Raw genomic sequence first — 17,781 nt, 5'->3', positions numbered from 1 at the left:
ACTGAGCTCTGGTACTCTGGAAGAATAGTATGTGCTCTTGACCTCTAATCCATCTCTTCAGCTCTTCATTTTTAAATTTAATTAATTAATTATTTTTGCATGTATATGTGTACACGTCCTTGCACAGGAACACATGGCATGCTGTGATATGTTTGTGGAGGTCAGAGGACAACTTGCCAGGCCTCTTGCTTGACCCTGTGTGTCGTGGAGACCAAGTTTAGGTTCAGTTGCATCCTTATGGTTCTGAGACTGCCGTGTTCTAAAATGGCTCAGATGTCATGATCTGTTCCATTACAGATGTCATGATCTGCTTTTTCTCAGTTCATCCCAGTTCCATGACAGATGTCATCTGGAATGGCCAGTCTTTTCGAAGCTCTCTCCCTGGATCAACTTCCTGCTGAAGCTGAAACTGGAGAGCTTTGATCTGGGGAATGGCCTGGGCAGCTGACTCTGCTCTCTGTGGCCTGTCTCCTGCAGAGGAAGCTCGGCTGTGAGAGCCCCAGAGTGGGGATCCTTACAGGGTTTGCCGGGGTCAGTGAAGAAAGGCACGGTTCTCTGAAGGAAATTAGCATGTCCATTTCTTTAGTTCATGCATAATTAAGATGAATAACAAAGTGTGTAATATCTTACAAGTTATCTACCTTACTCTAGAGCACTAAATGTACCTCTCTATTTCCTGTCCTGAATTATTATACTTTCCATTATGCATGTAATATAAAATTATGGCAGCACAAGTAGTTAATACTTCTTGAATGTTATTTCTTTTTTTCTTTTTTAGTTGTCATTTGTTTTATTGATCTTGGACATTCTGACTGGCATAACATAAAAGCTTAAAGCAGTTTTGATTTGCATTCCCTGATGGATAAGGATGCTGAATATTTCTTTAAGTGTTTCTCAGCCATTGGATGTTATTTCTTAAGTACCACATTGAATGTGTTCTCTACTAGATCTCATTTCATTAATGAGAATTTCCATGTATTACGTGATTATTATCCTATTTTAAAATCTAAGATTTACTTTTTCTCCTATTGTCACTCAGATTGTAAGCAAATACAATCTAAACACAGTTTTGCCCCTCATATTGGAAGTTATTTACATCCTAATCAAGAAGGCATTCACTCTAGCCTGGTGATGAATTCAGTCCAGGAAAAGGCAAGTGCCTATGGTATGCCTATCTGTTTGTGTAGACGCTAATGAGCTTAAGAGGGAAGGAGAGTGTGAGAGTTTGTGTGGACTGCCTGAAAGAAGTATACAGACCGAACGACTTGAACAACAACAATTTATTTTCTCAGAGTATTGGAGCTCTGTCATCCAGCTGCCTCCACAGACCAAATTCTGAGTTCAGAGAATGAAAACAGTGAAACAAAATCTTGACACCTGTGCTTGGATCAGAAGGCAGAAAAATCTCAAAACTATAGAACTGCATAAAGTAATCCATAAATTAGTCTTATTGTTGGCTGAGTGTGAGAAAGTTTGAACACTGAAGTTATAAAAATGTTGAGATGCACTGAAGACAGAGGTAGATCTGGGTGTACATAATAATGAAACAGGAAACACAGGGGCGATGTCACAGACTGATATCAACTGCTGAATGCGATAGAGTTTGAAAATCATTTTTTAATGTGTGAAATAACTAATTCAAACAAGACACATCCAAAGAAATCAGATTTACTGTGTGAGCAGAATTCCAGAGCCTGGCATAGCATCTGCAGGATGCTTAATTGTGGAAAGGGAACAAGATGGTGATACTAATTGTGTCTTTCTTTCATAAATATGTAGCCTTCTATTCATTTGAAAAACCATGCATTGCCCTTTGGCATATCTCATGGCTCTTGAGAGCCCCTCATCTTTGCCTTTTTCAGTGTTGTTCTTTATAGGGAAAATGACATCTTCAGATTAAGTGGGTAACTGTAGCCAACATAGTCAACAATAACTTACCGTGTATTTCAAAGTATCTTTCTGTTTTCAACACAAAGAAACTATATATGCTTGAGGTCATGGATATGCTAATTGATACCATTTTGCTATTGTACATAAATTGAACTATCACATTGTAGCCCATAAAGATTGTACAGCCAGATGACCGAAGGGGTCTCACCCTCTCTGGGGGATTCTTGGTAGTTAGTGGATTTAAAGAGGGCTCCAGCCATCGATAAGTTGCTCCTACTCCAGTAATTACCTCCCATCTGTGCTCTGACAAGAAACTCTAATTAAACTCAATGGGCCACATGTACAAAGAAAACATGGAAACAAGAGGAAGATTTGTTGTGATGAAGGGTCCAGCAAGAGAGGGGTGAGAGAGCAGTACAGGAATGTTGTGATTTGAATAAAAATGGCCCCCATAGGCTCATATATTCGAATGTTTACTCATCAGGAGTGGCACTACTTGAGAAGGATTAGGAGGTGTGGGCTGTTTGGTTAGATGGGCCTTGTTGGAGGAAGTGTGTCACTGGAGCTGGGCTTTGATGTTTCAGAAGCCCAAACTATTCTTTTCCTCCTCCTGCCCATGGATCTGGATGTAGAACTCTAAATTACATAGGCAGCACCATGTCTGCCTGTGTGTTGCTATGTTCCCTGTCATGATGATAATGGACTAGACCTCTGAAACCATAAGCAAGCCCCAATTAAATCATTTCTTTTATAAGAGTTGCCATGGTCATGGTGTGTGTCTTTTCAAAGCTATAGAGCATGTTAAAGACAGAGGTTGTCACCATGGAGGAATAGAGTGTTGTTGTGACAGGCCTGACCATGCTGTTTGCTTGACAAATATGGAAGACTGGGACTTTGAGGGACTTTGGATTAGGAAAACAGTTGAATGCTGTATGATGTTCTTACTGTGGGACTATGGAAGAGAGTGCTCAAGGCAGTTATGGGAGCACAGCACGAGAGGTTTTAGAGAGGAAAAGTATTAGCGAGTGGTCTAGAGACTGCTCTTGGGATATTTTGGCAAAGAATGTTGCTGCTTTCTGTTCCTGTCCAAAAGAATCTGCCTGCAGCGATGGAGGTGGGCGGTCCTTGGACTTCCCACACGTCAGGGAACCCTGATTGCTCTTCGAGCTGATGAGGGAGGGGGACTTGATCTGGGGAGGGGGAGGGAAATGGGAGGCGGTGGCGGGGAGGAGGCAGAAATCTTTAATAAATAAATAAATTAATTAAAAAAAAAAGAAGCAGCGAAAATGCCTCCACCATGTTGGACTGGGCAGAGTAAACAGGCAGGGCCTGGAGTTGGTCCCAGCCACACCCACTTAGCACTTAAAAGAAAAAAAAAGCACTCCTAGTCAAAAAATTATTACAGATATGCATGCAATAAAGAAAAGTTCAAGTAAAAAAAAAAGAATCTGCCTGCGGCTAGATGAAAAAGAACTAGATGAATGGTACTGGTGGAGGAGATTTCAAGACAACCTAACATTAGCTAAGCCCTCCGGTTATTAGTGACCTAACATTAGCTAAGCCCTCCGGTTATTAGTGACCTAACATTAGCTAAGCCCTCTGGTTATTAGTGACCTAACATTAGCTGAGCCATCTGGTTATTAGTGACCTAACATTAGCTAAGCCCTCCAGTTATTAGTGACCTAACATTAGCTAAGCCCTCCAGTTGTTAATGACCTAACATTAGCTGAGCCCTCTGGTTATTAGTGACCTAACATTAGCTGAGCCCTCCGGTTATTAGTGACCTAACATTAGCTGAGCCCTCTGGTTATTAGTGAACTAACATTAGCTGAGCCCTCCGGTTATTAGTGACCTAACATTAGCTAAGCCCTCTGGTTATTAGTGACCTAACATTAGCTGAGCCCTCTGGTTATTAGTGACCAACATTAGCTGAACCCTCTGGTTATTAGTGACCTAACATTAGCTAAGCCCTCTGGTTATTAGTGACCTAACATTAGCTAAGCCCTCCAGTTGTTAATGACCTAGCATTAGCTGAGCCCTCCGGTTATTAGTGACCTAACATTAGCTGAGCCTCTGGTTATTAGTGACCTAACATTAGCTGAGCCCTCTGGTTATTAGTGACTTAATATTAGCTGAGCCCTCCGGTTATTAGTGACCTAACATTAGCTAAGCCTCTGGTTATTAGTGACCTAACATTAGCTGAACCCTCTGGTTATTAGTGACCTAACATTAGCTGAGCCCTCTGGTTATTAGTGACCAACATTAGCTGAACCCTCTGGTTATTAGTGACCTAACATTAGCTAAGCCCTCTGGTTATTAGTGACCTAACATTAGCTGAGCCTCTGGTTATTAGTGACCTAACATTAGCTGAGCCCTCCGGTTATTAGTGACCTAACATTAGCTGAGCCTCTGGTTATTAGTGACCTAACATTAGCTGAGCCCTCTGGTTATTAGTGACCTAACATTAGCTGAGCCCTCTGGTTATTAGTGACCTAACATTAGCTAAGCCCTCTGGTTATTAGTGACCTAACATTAGCTGAACCCTCCGGTTATTAGTGACCTAACATTAGCTAAGCCTCTGGTTATTAGTGACCTAACATTAGCTGAACCCTCTGGTTATTAGTGACCTAACATTAGCTGAGCCCTCTGGTTATTAGTGACCTAACATTAGCTAAGCCCTCTGGTTATTAGTGACCTAACATTAGCTAAGCCCTCTGGTTATTAGTGACCTAACATTAGCTAAGCCCTCTGGTTATTAGTGACCTAACATTAGCTGAGCCCTCTGGTTATTAGTGACCTAACATTAGCTGAGTCCTCTGGTTATTAGTGACCTAACATTAGCTAAGCCCTCTGGTTATTAGTGACCTAACATTAGCTAAGCCCTCTGGTTATTAGTGACCTAACATTAGCTAAGCCCTCTGGTTATTAGTGACCACTCTCGTGCAGATCTATAAAGAAAAAGTGCAAGCTGAGCAAGGACAGACTTTAAAAAATGTACAGTTTGAAGAGAAAAGGGGTACCAGGAAGTATATTGGAGTTAAGGCCAGTGCTCAAGGAGACCAAATTTAAAGACAACCCTGATATAAAATGGAACAAAGGGAGTGGTGACTTCAGGGCAAGACCCCACCCAGCTCAGTTTCCATCCTGTGAAAGGAAGTAAAGAAAGCTTAAACATTGAAGGAAACCATAGAAAACAGAAAGCTGATGAAAATGTATTTGAACATAGGGGCCAAGTTCCAACTTAGCAAGCTGGAGCAATTGGCAAATTGAATCATGTGCTTCTAGCTTTAGACGAAAGAAGGGGGTTGTGGAATATCCCTCTGTGGCTAAAGAAAGTGGTTGAGGCCAGGCATGTGTCAGAGATATCTGTGCAGGAGGCCCAGAGAAGTCACTGTGAAAAGCTGTGGTGCTGGAGCCTGAATCTCACTGAAGACCCCAAGATGTTGCAGATGCCAGAACTATGGGGTTCCTGCCAAGGAAACTGCAGACTGGGTGTGGAACCAGCCCAAGAAAGAGAAGCTGCAGTCAACAAAGTTAAAGAGAGCCAGGTGGTAGTGGCTTTAATCCCAGCACTTGAGAGGCAGAGGTAGGCAGATCTCTGAGTTCGAGGCCAACCTGGTGTACAGGACAGCCTGGAACTACACAGAAAAATCCTGTCTCCAACAACAACAAAAGCTAAAAGGAGTTAGAAATTCAAAGAGTACTTTGACATCTCATGGATATAGAGAATTTGGAGTTTGCCTTGATGGTTTCCAGTCTCGCTTTGATCCATTGTTTCCTCACTGCGTCCCTTCTCTCTCCTTTTGGAAAGCTAATGTGTATCGTGTGCTGTTGTGTGCTGAAAGTATGCGATCTGTTTTAAGAAGGGCCCACAGGCTCATGTATCTGAATGCTTAGTCATCAGGGAATGGCATTACTTGAGGAGAATTGGGAGTGGTGACATGTTGCAATAAGACAGGGAGGATGACTAATATTTATTATATAAATGTATAACCTGCTGAGAAGTTAAAAATAATAGTTAGGAAAGCCCTGTACTATTCGGGCTTCTCGGACCCATTTCTTTGGCTTCAGCAATCGAGAGGCACCAGCTGGAGAACAAAGTAAAGAAGCAGGCAGTAGTGAAGGCCAGTATTTACCACTTCTCCACCACGCTGCGACAATGTCCGGGTAGCCTCCTCTCATAGCGATGCTTCTTACTGGGCTTTGGGTAAAGCCTACCCCCTTGCCCTGCCCCTTCAAGGAAGGACTTCTGTGATGGAGAGCTTCATTGTCCCCCCGCTCTCCCGCCCCGAGTGAGTATACCTGTGGGTGTGTCTGAGGCGTGTTTTCAGAGAAGTTTCCACGAGGGGAGACTCACCTGAAATGCTGATGGCATCCTTCCTCAGGCTGGTGTTCCAGACTGGAAAGGAGAAGTACACTGAGCCCCAGCACGCACCACTCTGTTTCCTGAGTGTGTGTGCACTGTGACCGGCTGCCTCAAGCCTGCTGCCATGATGTCCCTAACAGCAGCCCTTCCAAGCAGACTGCTTTGCGTTTTTTGTCATAACAAAGAGAAGAGTCACCAAGACAAAGTCCACGGCTGTGAGTCCTCATGCTGGGTTTTCCCTCAATGACCTTAGCCCTGCTCATGTGTTTGTGATCAGACTTCAAGAATTTCAACCCCCTTGAGTGTATTATTTGTTTTCTGCAAGGACACCAACTGTGCGTATAAATAGATGTACAAACTCAACAGGTTTCCCACACTCCAGCCACGACTACCAAGCCGTACAGAATGATGACTCAGATGCTAGAGCCAATCTTCCCATTGCGTGGGTATGTGCAATTGTATAATATGTGTGTTTATTTATATGCTCCATTTTCTCTTGTTCACTAGGTTTCTGTATTATATTCCTTAGTAATATTCTAACAAGACTTAGTGGGAAATACAAATTAGTGCAGGACAGAAAGATTAGAAGTGACTAAAGTGTGCTGCATAACAAAATCCTGAAAGACTAAATATTATAAAGAATAAATTTTAAAATTAATTTATAATGAAATGTCCATAAAATCTCATTAGATTTCAGAGTACTTCTGGAGTAGCTAGTGATTTTAAGGCTCTTTTGAAGATTAAACAAGTCAGAACAGCTAATAAAAACTGAAGTTCATCTGGAGAAGAAGCAAATAAGGATAGCTAATAACATTTTGCAAATGAGTTTTTGTATGTGGGTATTTCACACATTAGGTATTTAACAAAACAGTGTGATATTAGCCTAAGGATTTAGAGGGGAATAGGACAAAGTAACCTCTGAAGGTGTTCTGTGTTTTTTGTATCTTCTCCTGTGTATGTTTGGTTTGAATTTAAAAAAAAGTGACTGCAAGCAACTGGGTGAAAGAGTCAATAGATGTTTTAGGGATGACTGAATGTACATTGAAAAAAAATCTATATATTAAAATTATTTTCATATATATTCAAATCTAAATCTGACAAAGGCTACTAAAACAGGAAGAAAAGTATATACTTCTGATGTGGAGGCAGGGCATGATATTTTAACTAAAAGGAATGGAAAATACTCTTAAAGGAAAACACATTATTTAAATGCACAGATTTGACTTTATTATTATTTATCTTGTGTTACATAATAAAGAAATTTAAGAGGCAAGTAGGAAATGTTGCAGAATATTTTTAGCCTCATAGTTCATAGCCTACTATGTAAAAACTTCATATGTATTCATACACAAATAATGAAAATGAGCAGTCCGGTCTAGAAGTCTACCCAGAAGTCAGCAGCATAAAGTAAATTTAAGTATGCTACTCTTTATCTTGAAAAAGGTAGAGTGAATCAAAACAGTGTTGAAGAGTGGGCATAGAAGTTGCCCCCTTTATACTACTCTGGGTCGGTGTTTTAAGTTGAGTTAATTTTTCTTACAGGTCTTTAGACAGAGTTTATCCCTGGACATAAGGGTTTACTAGCAGTCTAATTTGCACAAACACATGAAGGCAGCTAAGGTTCTTAGACCAGTCCGGCTGAAGTCAGTAGGGCAAATTCCTGGGCAGTCACTGCTGATTTGATTGCTCAGATGCCTTTACCTGCCTCAGGATAGTTCTGAGGAGCTTTGGGTTTATGTGTCTTGCTCACAAGCTCAAGAGTTCATTTTCCACTGTTTGGCTTCTGATAGGATCTGACTAGGCTTAATTACATTATTTTTAGTCACTGCATTAGACTTCAGAGAGCCAAACTCCCACTGTAGGCAGAGAAAATGGGTGCATTTTGTTAATGGGCAGATTAAACAGAACAGGAATCATGATTTTAAAGAACATAGCCAAAAAAATTATTATTTTGTTAAGCAGTAAAGTAATGTAGTTGCAGACTCAAACTCCAAATGGATCACTTAACAAGGCCCACCCTAGGGACAACACAGCTCTAAGACCCACACTGGGGATACTCCATCTCTAGGGCCCATACTGTAGATAACCTATCTGTAGGACCCAAGCTAAGGATAACCCATTTCTAGGGCCCACACTGGGGGATAACTCATTTCTCAAGCCCGTGCTAAGGATAACCTATCTCTAGGATCCATGCTAAGGATAATCCATCTCTAGGACCCACACTAGGGATAACCCTTGTCTAGGACCAATGCTAAGGATCTCTAGAACTTATGCTGGGGATAACCGATCTTTAGAACCCACATTAAGAATAACCCATCTCTAAGCTCCTCACAGGGAATAACCCATGTCTAGGACCCACAATGGGGATAATCCATCTCTAGGGTCCTCGCTTAGGATAACCCATCTCTAGTACCCATGCTGGGGACAACTCATCTCTAGACCCACGCAGGGGACAACCCCTCTCTAGGACCCATGCTGGGGACAGCCCATTTCTAGACCCATGCTGGGGACAACCCCTCTCTAGGACCCATGCTGGGAACAGCCCATCTCTAGACCCACACTGGGATAACCCATAGCTAGGACCCACACTAAGGACAGCCTGTAACTGGAGGTTTCTTTCCTGCTCCCTAGTTCTCAAATAACTACTCTGAGGCTTAGCCTATCAGCTCAGGCTTATTATTAACTAGCACTTATAACGTGAATGGACCCATTTCTATTAATTTGTATATTGCCAGGTGCCCCATGGGCTGCTGGTAACGCTCTGCCATCTTATTCCTTTGCAACTGCTGGCATCTCCCTGACTCCACCTTCTTTCCCCTGTGTTCAGTCTGGCTTTCCCACATAGCGATATTCTGCCCTGCTCTAGGCCAAACCAGCTTTTTTATTAACCAATGGTGATAAAACATTCACAGCATACAGAAGGGTGCTCCATATCAACAATCCATCTCATGGGCCCTGTCTTGTTTAGAGGATGAGAGAAAGCAGTAACTAGGAAAACACTCTTCGGTGTTGTTAGCACAACTGTGGGAGTAAGATATGGAAGTGAAGGAAGCTTTTCTGGTCAGCCATTGTGCCCACCTTTCTAACAATGCCCCACAGTTCTGTTGTTCTCTACATCAGGCTCCTGGGATAGCCAATCACTTACCAAAGGCAGGTTGGTGTCTTTGTAAAAGAGACCCCAGGAAGCTCTGTTTCCCCTTCCTCTAGGTGAAGCTGGGAAGATAGCATCAATGGTCAAGGAAGAGGAGGTAGCCTTTTTAAAAGTTTGTTTTCCTTTTGTTGTTGTAGACCACTATTGAGTCACCTTGAGAAGGAGAGGATTTATTTCAGCATCCAGATGAGATTAGAGTGCATCACGGAGGGAAGCCATGGCAGGAGCTGAAGCACAGACCATGGAGGGATGCTGCTCACTGGCCGGGTAGCTGTGAGAACAGAAGCCTCACATCTCCCCATCAACATTTGCAAAGAACTTTGAGTGTGCTTGGTTTGTTGGACATTTAAGCAATGTCCTCGAATCTCACTGTCCATTTTGAAAACTATTTTAGTTTTGTTTTAAAGTATGTGTATCTGTATGTGTCTGCATGTGCGTTTGTGCATATAAATGCAAAGTCCACTGAGAGCTGCAGTTACAGGCACTTGTGAGCTAACTGATGGGGGATGTAGGTGCTGGGAATATAACCGAGGTTCTCTCTAGAGGCCACTCATGATTTAAACTGCTGATCCTTCAGTGCCTCACTGTACATTTAAAACAACTGTAGAATGGACATTTTTGATCTTCAAGTCCAACTGCTGAATCTGTCCTAGTAGGTGTGAGGCAGCCATTTGTCTGAGCTATGGATTTGCTCAGTGACTTCCGGCAACCCAAGCAGCACCACTTCCTTGGTGAGGCACTGCAGATATTCCTTTCTTCTTCCTGATGCATTTGCTTCCCTCCTGCCTGCCTCCCCTTTTTCTTTGTTATGAATTTCACTGAACAAGTCACAGAAGGGTAGCGGGGGAGCTGAAGCATGCCATTCCCACACAAGGTTTCTCGAGTTAATTTGAGATGACTAGGAAGTAGCTGTCTGGAAATGCTTTACAGAGCAGAGGCTCACATCTAGAGGATGTTTGAAACTGTACCTGGACCCAGAGTCTCAGAGGATTCCTGGAATACTTACGAAAACATTTACAGGTTTGGAGACGAGGAGGAACCTGAGAGTGGTATTACTAGTGTCTGTAAATTGCTATGGCATACAGCCTCCCCTGTAGTATTGATAGCACTGGGCTTAGTCATTAAAATGTCAACTTTAGGTCCTGGCTGGAGCATCTGCCAGCTTCTATCTTTGGTACTTTTGGAAGACTACAGCAGTATTTAATGAACAACTGATAGGAGCTTAAAGTCAACCATGACATAGATAATGAGGAGATTCAAGTAACATGGAGAACAAGGAGAGCCCTTAACTTCCAGGCTGGGTATGTCCTTTCTATGAGACTGCAGAACGTCTCTGGAGAGCTAGGCATATTATGGTTTCTTTTTTTCTTTTTTCTCATACTATTGCTTTGAATTTCTTTGAATTGAAAGTAACAACCCATCTCTTCAGCAGAGTGCTGTGGTCTTCATGAGATATCAGGAACCTGATGATGGTAACTGAATGGGGAAATCTCACTGGAGCCTCCTTGATGAGAGGCCAGCAGAAGGTGAAGCCTACCCAGGGCCTTTCTACTATTTCTCTCTGGTGGGATTGCTCTCATTTCTCCAAGCATTGCTCTGAACAGTGCACAGAATAGAATCTGTCCGTCTCTGCTCCCAGCTGGGTGTACCTCCCACCCTTTCACATGCTGCCTTCTGTAGGCAAGCGCCTCCTTGAATGTGTGTGCACCTGTGTGAACGTGGGCATGGAAGTCAGAAGTCAATGTCAAGTGTTTTCCTCTATCATCTTTTTTTTTTTTCTGTGCCAGGGTCTTTTACTGAAGTTGAAACACTGGTTCTGAAGACCAACAGATTCTTGTTTCTTCCTCCCCAACACTGGATTTACACTCCCAGCTTCCAGTGCAGACTCCGGGGATCTAAATTCAGACCTTCAGGCTTGCTTAGCAGGCGCATTGCTAACCAAGCTTTCACCCCACCCTTTGAGGATTTTATCTGTTAAAGCAGAGCAGATGGGAGAGGCTGATGACCAATTCTTCTGGAATGAGCTCTTACAGTTGATGAAGACGTGGGATCAGTACTAATTTTTCTCACTCTTGGTTGGGGCACTTTTGAGGCATATTTACAAAAATAACCAATAACATCCAGCAAGATTGAGTCTCAGGAGCCCACAGGAACCATAGGCTCAGAACTGAACCTCGTGTTTGGTTTCTGTATTTCCAAGACTAAATTTTTCCTCTTTCTCCTGCTGCTTCCTGGGGTCACTTTTCAAAAACAGCCTATCTCGACTGTGTCTCATGGTGTATGTTAGAGCTGGGGGGGGGGTGCACGCAGCCCACCTCCCTGTGTCTCATGGTGTACTTTAGAGATGAGGGGAGTGCATGCAGCTGCCTTGGGTAAACTGGAGTATTGAAATATTTACTTAGGATGAAGATTAAACTTGAGATGACAAATTTGACAGAAATGAACAAGAAAATGCCAATGAAAGTCATGGTGCTCTTTGAGACATGAGAGAAACTCATGGCCAGAATTGTCCTCCATGTAGAGTAGGTGGGTCTCAACCCCTTGCTTGAAATGTGACATAACTGATAATACCAACCTCATACAGTGAATACATTTTCTTTACACATGCACACAAAATTAAACTTATATTAACTACAGCAAGGGACTGATTTAGGTACAGTCAGAGATTTAAAACAAAATAAATACAGAATGAACTGCAGAGCCAGTGAGATAGATAGCTCAGCAGGTAAAGGCACTCAACTCCAGGCTTGTTGGTTAAGTCTAATTCGGGGGACCCACATGGTGGAATCACAGAGCTAACACCCCAAAAATGTCCTCTGAACTCCACATGCATGCTTTTATAATACAATAAATAAATGTAATAATATTAAAATATATAGTAATATTTTTTATTTTAGAGCCCTTATTAAACAAAAGAAAAGAACTCAAGCACTGTAGTGTCAAGTATCATCATGCATCATGTAGTATCATCAAGTACCATGATGCTCAGCCTGATAAGTGAAGCAGCTGCTGAGTGACCTTCAGGAACGCAGCATATACAGTTTGGGTGTGAACCCGCAAGCATGGGCAGAGAAGGAGAGCAGGAACTCATTATACTACTCAGAAGTGTGTGATTTAAAACTTAAAAATTGCTTACTTCTGGAATTTTTTATTTAATATATTTGGATGGTAGTTGAGAGAAAACAAAAACAAAAATAAGGGGTGTTCTGATCTGGATGTGAAGTGTCTCCCACAGGCTCAGACGTCTGAACATTTTGTCCTTGCTGGTGCACTCTTCTGACAGGTGTGCAAGCCTGGGGTGGTGGAGCCTAGCTTGAGGAAGTGTGTTGCTAGAGGAGTGTGGGGTGTGGGGTGATGGGCTGGAGGTTGTAGAAAAGCCTGCCTCTGGCTCTGGTCTCTGTTTCATGAGCTGACAATATGTGAGCTAGCAGTCTCAAGTACCTGCCACCACAGTGACAGTTGCTCCCACTTCTGCACCTTCCGAGTCACAATGAACTCTGCCCTCAAACTGTGGGTTAAAGTGCATCCTTCCTCCCTTATACTGCTTCTTGTCAGGTATTAATTGAGAAAAGTAACCCATACAAGTAACTAGTCCAGCACCACTGTTTGGTACCCAAGGAATAAGCACTGCCATCCTTGACATTTTTATGCCAATTATCCAGTTCGGTTTTTGGTACTGAATTAATGCTAATCCTCACCATTAGAGGAATGCTCCGTGCAGCTAGAGGTTCATTCGCTAATCACCAGAGTGCTTGTACAGAGATAAGTGCACTGTAGAGTGGAATATAAATTTGCTGGCTGTGTGGCTTAGTGTGCTCCGGGTAAATGAATCTCTTCATGCTATTGCTGTAGGACTGAAGTTCACAGGAAAACACAAAGTTGATACTTTAAGTCCTAAGGCTTGAGTTTCCTTAGGCAGATGGAGGATGAAGAACTATTTTGAAATCCTTCTCAAGTAGATACATTTTTTAAACTTTAAATTATTTTATCTTATTTTTTTAAAAATTGTTCTCTCATATATTGTATCGTGGCTATGGTTTCCCCTCCCTCCTCTCCTGCCAGTCCCTCCCCACCACATCTCCTCTTCCCCAGATCCACTACTCCTCCTTTCCCTTCAGGAGGCCATCCAAGGATATCCAGCAAACATGGCATGCCAAGTTACAATAAAAACTAAGGCCTCCCCTCTTATTAAGGGTGAATGAGGCAACCCAGTAGGAGGAAAAGGGTCCCAAAGGCAGGCAAAAGAGTCAGAGACAGACACTGCTCCAACTGTTAGGAGTCCTATAGGAACACCAAGCTACACAACCATAACATATATGCAGAGGACATAGGTCAGGTCCATACAGGCTCCCTGACTGTCAGTTGAATCTCTGTGAACCCCTCTGAGCCCTAGTTAGTTGATTCTGTGGGCTGTTTTGTCATGGTGACTTGACCCCTTTGGCTCCTACGATCCTTCCTCACCCTCTGAGCTCTACTTAATGTTTGGCTGTGGATCCATGCATCTGTTTCCAGATGTTGTTGGATGAAGCCTCTCTGATGATGATTATGCTAGGCTCTTTTTGACAAGTATAGAAGAGAATCATTAGGAATCGTTTCATTGTTCTTCCCATCATTTTTTTTTGGTTCCATCCTTGGTCCCTGGGATACTCAGACTCCCTCCAGGTGTATTAGGCATGGGCTCTCTCTTGCAGCATAGGTCTCAATTTGGACCAAACATTGGTTGGTTGCTCCTATAAGTTCTGTGACACCTTTACCCCAGCACATCTTGAAGGCAAGACTAATTGTAGGTTGAAGGTTTTGTGGCTGGATTGGTGTCCCAGCCCCTCAACTGGAAGCCTTACCTAGTTCCATATCACACAGGACTAGGAGTCTTCACTAAGGTCACCCTTATGGATTCCTGGAAATTCCCATTGCAATAGGTTTCTACCTCACCTCTGAAATACCCCACCCCAATTCCAGTCGTCTCTCCTAGTACTCTCTTCCTCCTCCCTCACCTAATCCATCCAGTTCCTATGCCCACCTACCCTCAGTCTACCCACTAAATCTACTTCCACTTCCCAGGGAGATCCATATGTCCCCCCACTTGGACCCTCCTTGTTACTTAGCCTCTCTCGGTCTGTGGATTGTATCATGGTTCTTTTCACTCTATTATAGGTCATGTCCACTTATAAGTGAGTACATACCATGTTTTTCTTTTTGGATTTGGGTACCCATTCAGGGTGACTTTTTTTCTTGTTCCATCTATTTACATGCAAATTTCAAGATGTTATTTTAACATCTGAGTAATACTTCATGTGTAAATTTTCTTTATCCATTCTTCAGTTGAGGGACCTCTAGGCTGTTTCCAGTTTCTGGCTAATATGAATGTTGCTATGGACATAGTTGAGCAAGTATCTTTGTGGTAACTCAAGTCCAAATGGATCAAAGACCTCAACATAAAACCAGACACACTGAACTTGACAGACAAGAGAGTGGGAAATAGCCTTGAATGCATTGGTACAGCAGACAACTTCCTGAAAAGAACACTAATAGTGCAGGCACTAAGACTGACAATTAATAAGTGGGACTTACTAATTTCTGTAATTTCTGAAATTTCTGTAAGGCAAAGGACAAAACAGCAACCTACAGAAATGGAAAAGATTTTCCACAACCCTACTTCTGACAGACGGATAATATCCAAAATATATAAAGAATTCAAGAAACTAGACATCAACAAACCAAATGATCCAATTAAAAATGGGATACAAAAATGGAGTACATATTTAAATAGAGAAGTCTCAACAGAGGAATTTCTCAAATGGCTGAGAAGCACTATAAGTAATAACTTTTTAACCATCATGGAAATGCAAATCAAAATGGCTTTGATATTCCAACTTTCACTTGTCAGAATGGTTAATATCAAAAATATAAGTGACAGTTCATGCTGGTGGGGATGTGGGGCAAGGGGAACACTCCTCCCTTGCTGGTGGGAGAGCAAACTTGTATAGCCATATGGAAATCAATATATTGCTCAGTAATTTAGAGACTCATGTGGTCAAAAAAGAGACATATACAGTAAAAGAAAGACTCAAAGTCAAAGAAAATGTTTAAATGATTTACAATGTGTTAAAAATATACGCAAGCTAAAAGTTAAACTTCTTAAAAATAAAAAATGGAAGAAAGAGAGTAGTTGGGTGTGGTAGGACACACCTTTAATCCCAACACTTGGGAGGCGGAGGGAGATTGACCTCTGTGACTTCAAGGTGTGGTAGCACACACCTTTAATCCCAGTGCCTAGAAGGCAGAGACAGAAGGATCTCTGAGAGTTCAAGGACAGCCTGGTGTACAGAGTTATTCCAGGACAAATATATACAGAGAATATAAAATAAAAGTAAAAATAAATGAAATAGAGGTTAAAATAAAGCCACACAAAGATGGAAAATACAATGAGAATCTTGATACTGTATGTTATTATGCTCTGTTTGAATTGTTTGAATGCTGAGAAAAGAGCAACAGCTGCTAAAAGATATTTGTTTATAAATGCTGCTGAACTAATCCAACATAGATATTTTGAAAATGCCTTGACTTTGAAATTTGGATCTAAGGACATGATGCTTTGGAAAGGAGTTTCTTATTTTGTTTTCACAGAGGATGAGAGTCTGTGGATTGCCTCTATCCCAATATGGTATGAAGGACCACACCCTCCTGAAGGGTTGCTGTGAACACCTTCAAAAAATACTTCACTCAACTGCTGACTGAGATGAACCTAGCAGACAGGTTATACCATAAAAGACCTGATTAACAGTGCCCCCATTCAGCAGGAAGCAGTTTGGAGAGAAATAGCTGCACCCATGTTCCCATATATTGTTTATAAATGTTCTTTTACATTTAAAGGGGGAGATGATATAGGTATGAATAATTTGCATTACTATAGATTTTGCTTTATTGATAGAGACTTAAGGTCAATTTTGTTATATGTATATGTATTTCTGATCTTGATTAAGCTATTGTGATTGTGTAGTTCACTTAAAAATGTAGTGTATATAGGTTGTTAATGGATAATCAATAGTAGTCAAGCTTGTAGTCATGTTAGTTAAGATTTTCTAGATGTACATAGATATATTTTAGATAGACATTCTTCATATTTTTCAAAGATTATAGAATATGGCATTTTAAATGTTTTTAATAACTTAGGGTTTTTCATGACAATGAGACACTCTGCTCCTGGCAGCACCAATCTACCTCAAGAAGAAGATGGGCATCGAAGAGGATCCTTATGGAGTTTGATACCCATTTGAGCAAGAAAACTGCTCTTGCCTGGACTATTGCATAAACTGGACACAGAGAACCTGCAGAGAGAGGACTGCTGAACTTGCCTAAAGGTGAGATGATCTTTCGGGGTTTCTGATTCATGAAAGAGTCTGCAAGACATTCTTCAGGACAAGCAGATAGTGACTGCCTTTGAAATTTCTTGCTTCATGGAAATGTCTGCTGGAAACTATGGGCCTGTAGGCCTAAGATGGATGCCCCAACAGTACAGAGGAACTTTGGGTGACTGTCCAGGCAGCAAAATGTCTCTGTCATTTCTAGAGTTTTGAAAGTTGCTTATTTCTTGTTGGCTTAGGTAATATTGTATCTTTCTGGAGTCTTTGATGGAGTTGAAGAATAGTTAGTTATAGTTTTCCTTAGTTATGATAAAGATAAAATAGATGTAAATATTGTAATTTTTACTTGATAACTGTTTTGTTATATGTAATTTTGCTATGTTAAAGTTAAATCCTTTCCTTTTTGTTTAAACAGAAAAAGGGGAAATGATGGAGGAAGGTCATTGGTAATAAACAAACTGCCTTGGCCCATTTTGATAGGCTATCCCTTAGGTGGGTGGAGTAGGCAGAACAGAATGCTGGGAGGAAGAGGAAGTGAGCTCAGACTCGTTAGCTCTCCTCTCTGGGGCAGACACCTCAAACAGAGGCCATGCTCCCCTTTTTAAAGAGGAAGGGAGGGGAGAGGAGAAAAAAAATATATAGCTCAATAAAAACAATAAAAAAAGAAGTGCAACCTTATTGGAGAAGGTGTGTCACTGAGGGTGGAGTTTGAGGTTTCCCAGTTAATTTTCTCTTTGCCTTTAACCACATCTCAAGATGTGAGTTCTCAACCCCAGCTTCAACACCATGCCCCCTCCTGCTGCCATGCTCCTTGCCATGATGGTCATGGATTCTGACCATCTGAAACTGTAAGACTCCAACAAACACTTTCTTCTGTAAGTTGTCTTAGCTATGGTGTCTTTACAACATGAGAAAAGTAATTATGATACATATATACAGTATGTGTTGACCTTGTCCACTTGCCCTTATTTCTTTCCAACTCTCCTGGGGACACATTCAAGCTCTGAGGC

This window comes from Microtus pennsylvanicus, chromosome 3 (genome assembly GCF_037038515.1).
Source record: "Microtus pennsylvanicus isolate mMicPen1 chromosome 3, mMicPen1.hap1, whole genome shotgun sequence".
Taxonomy (NCBI): Eukaryota; Metazoa; Chordata; class Mammalia; order Rodentia; family Cricetidae; genus Microtus; species Microtus pennsylvanicus.
The sequence above is the reverse complement of the archived record's forward strand: the minus strand, read 5'-3'. Positions refer to the sequence as shown.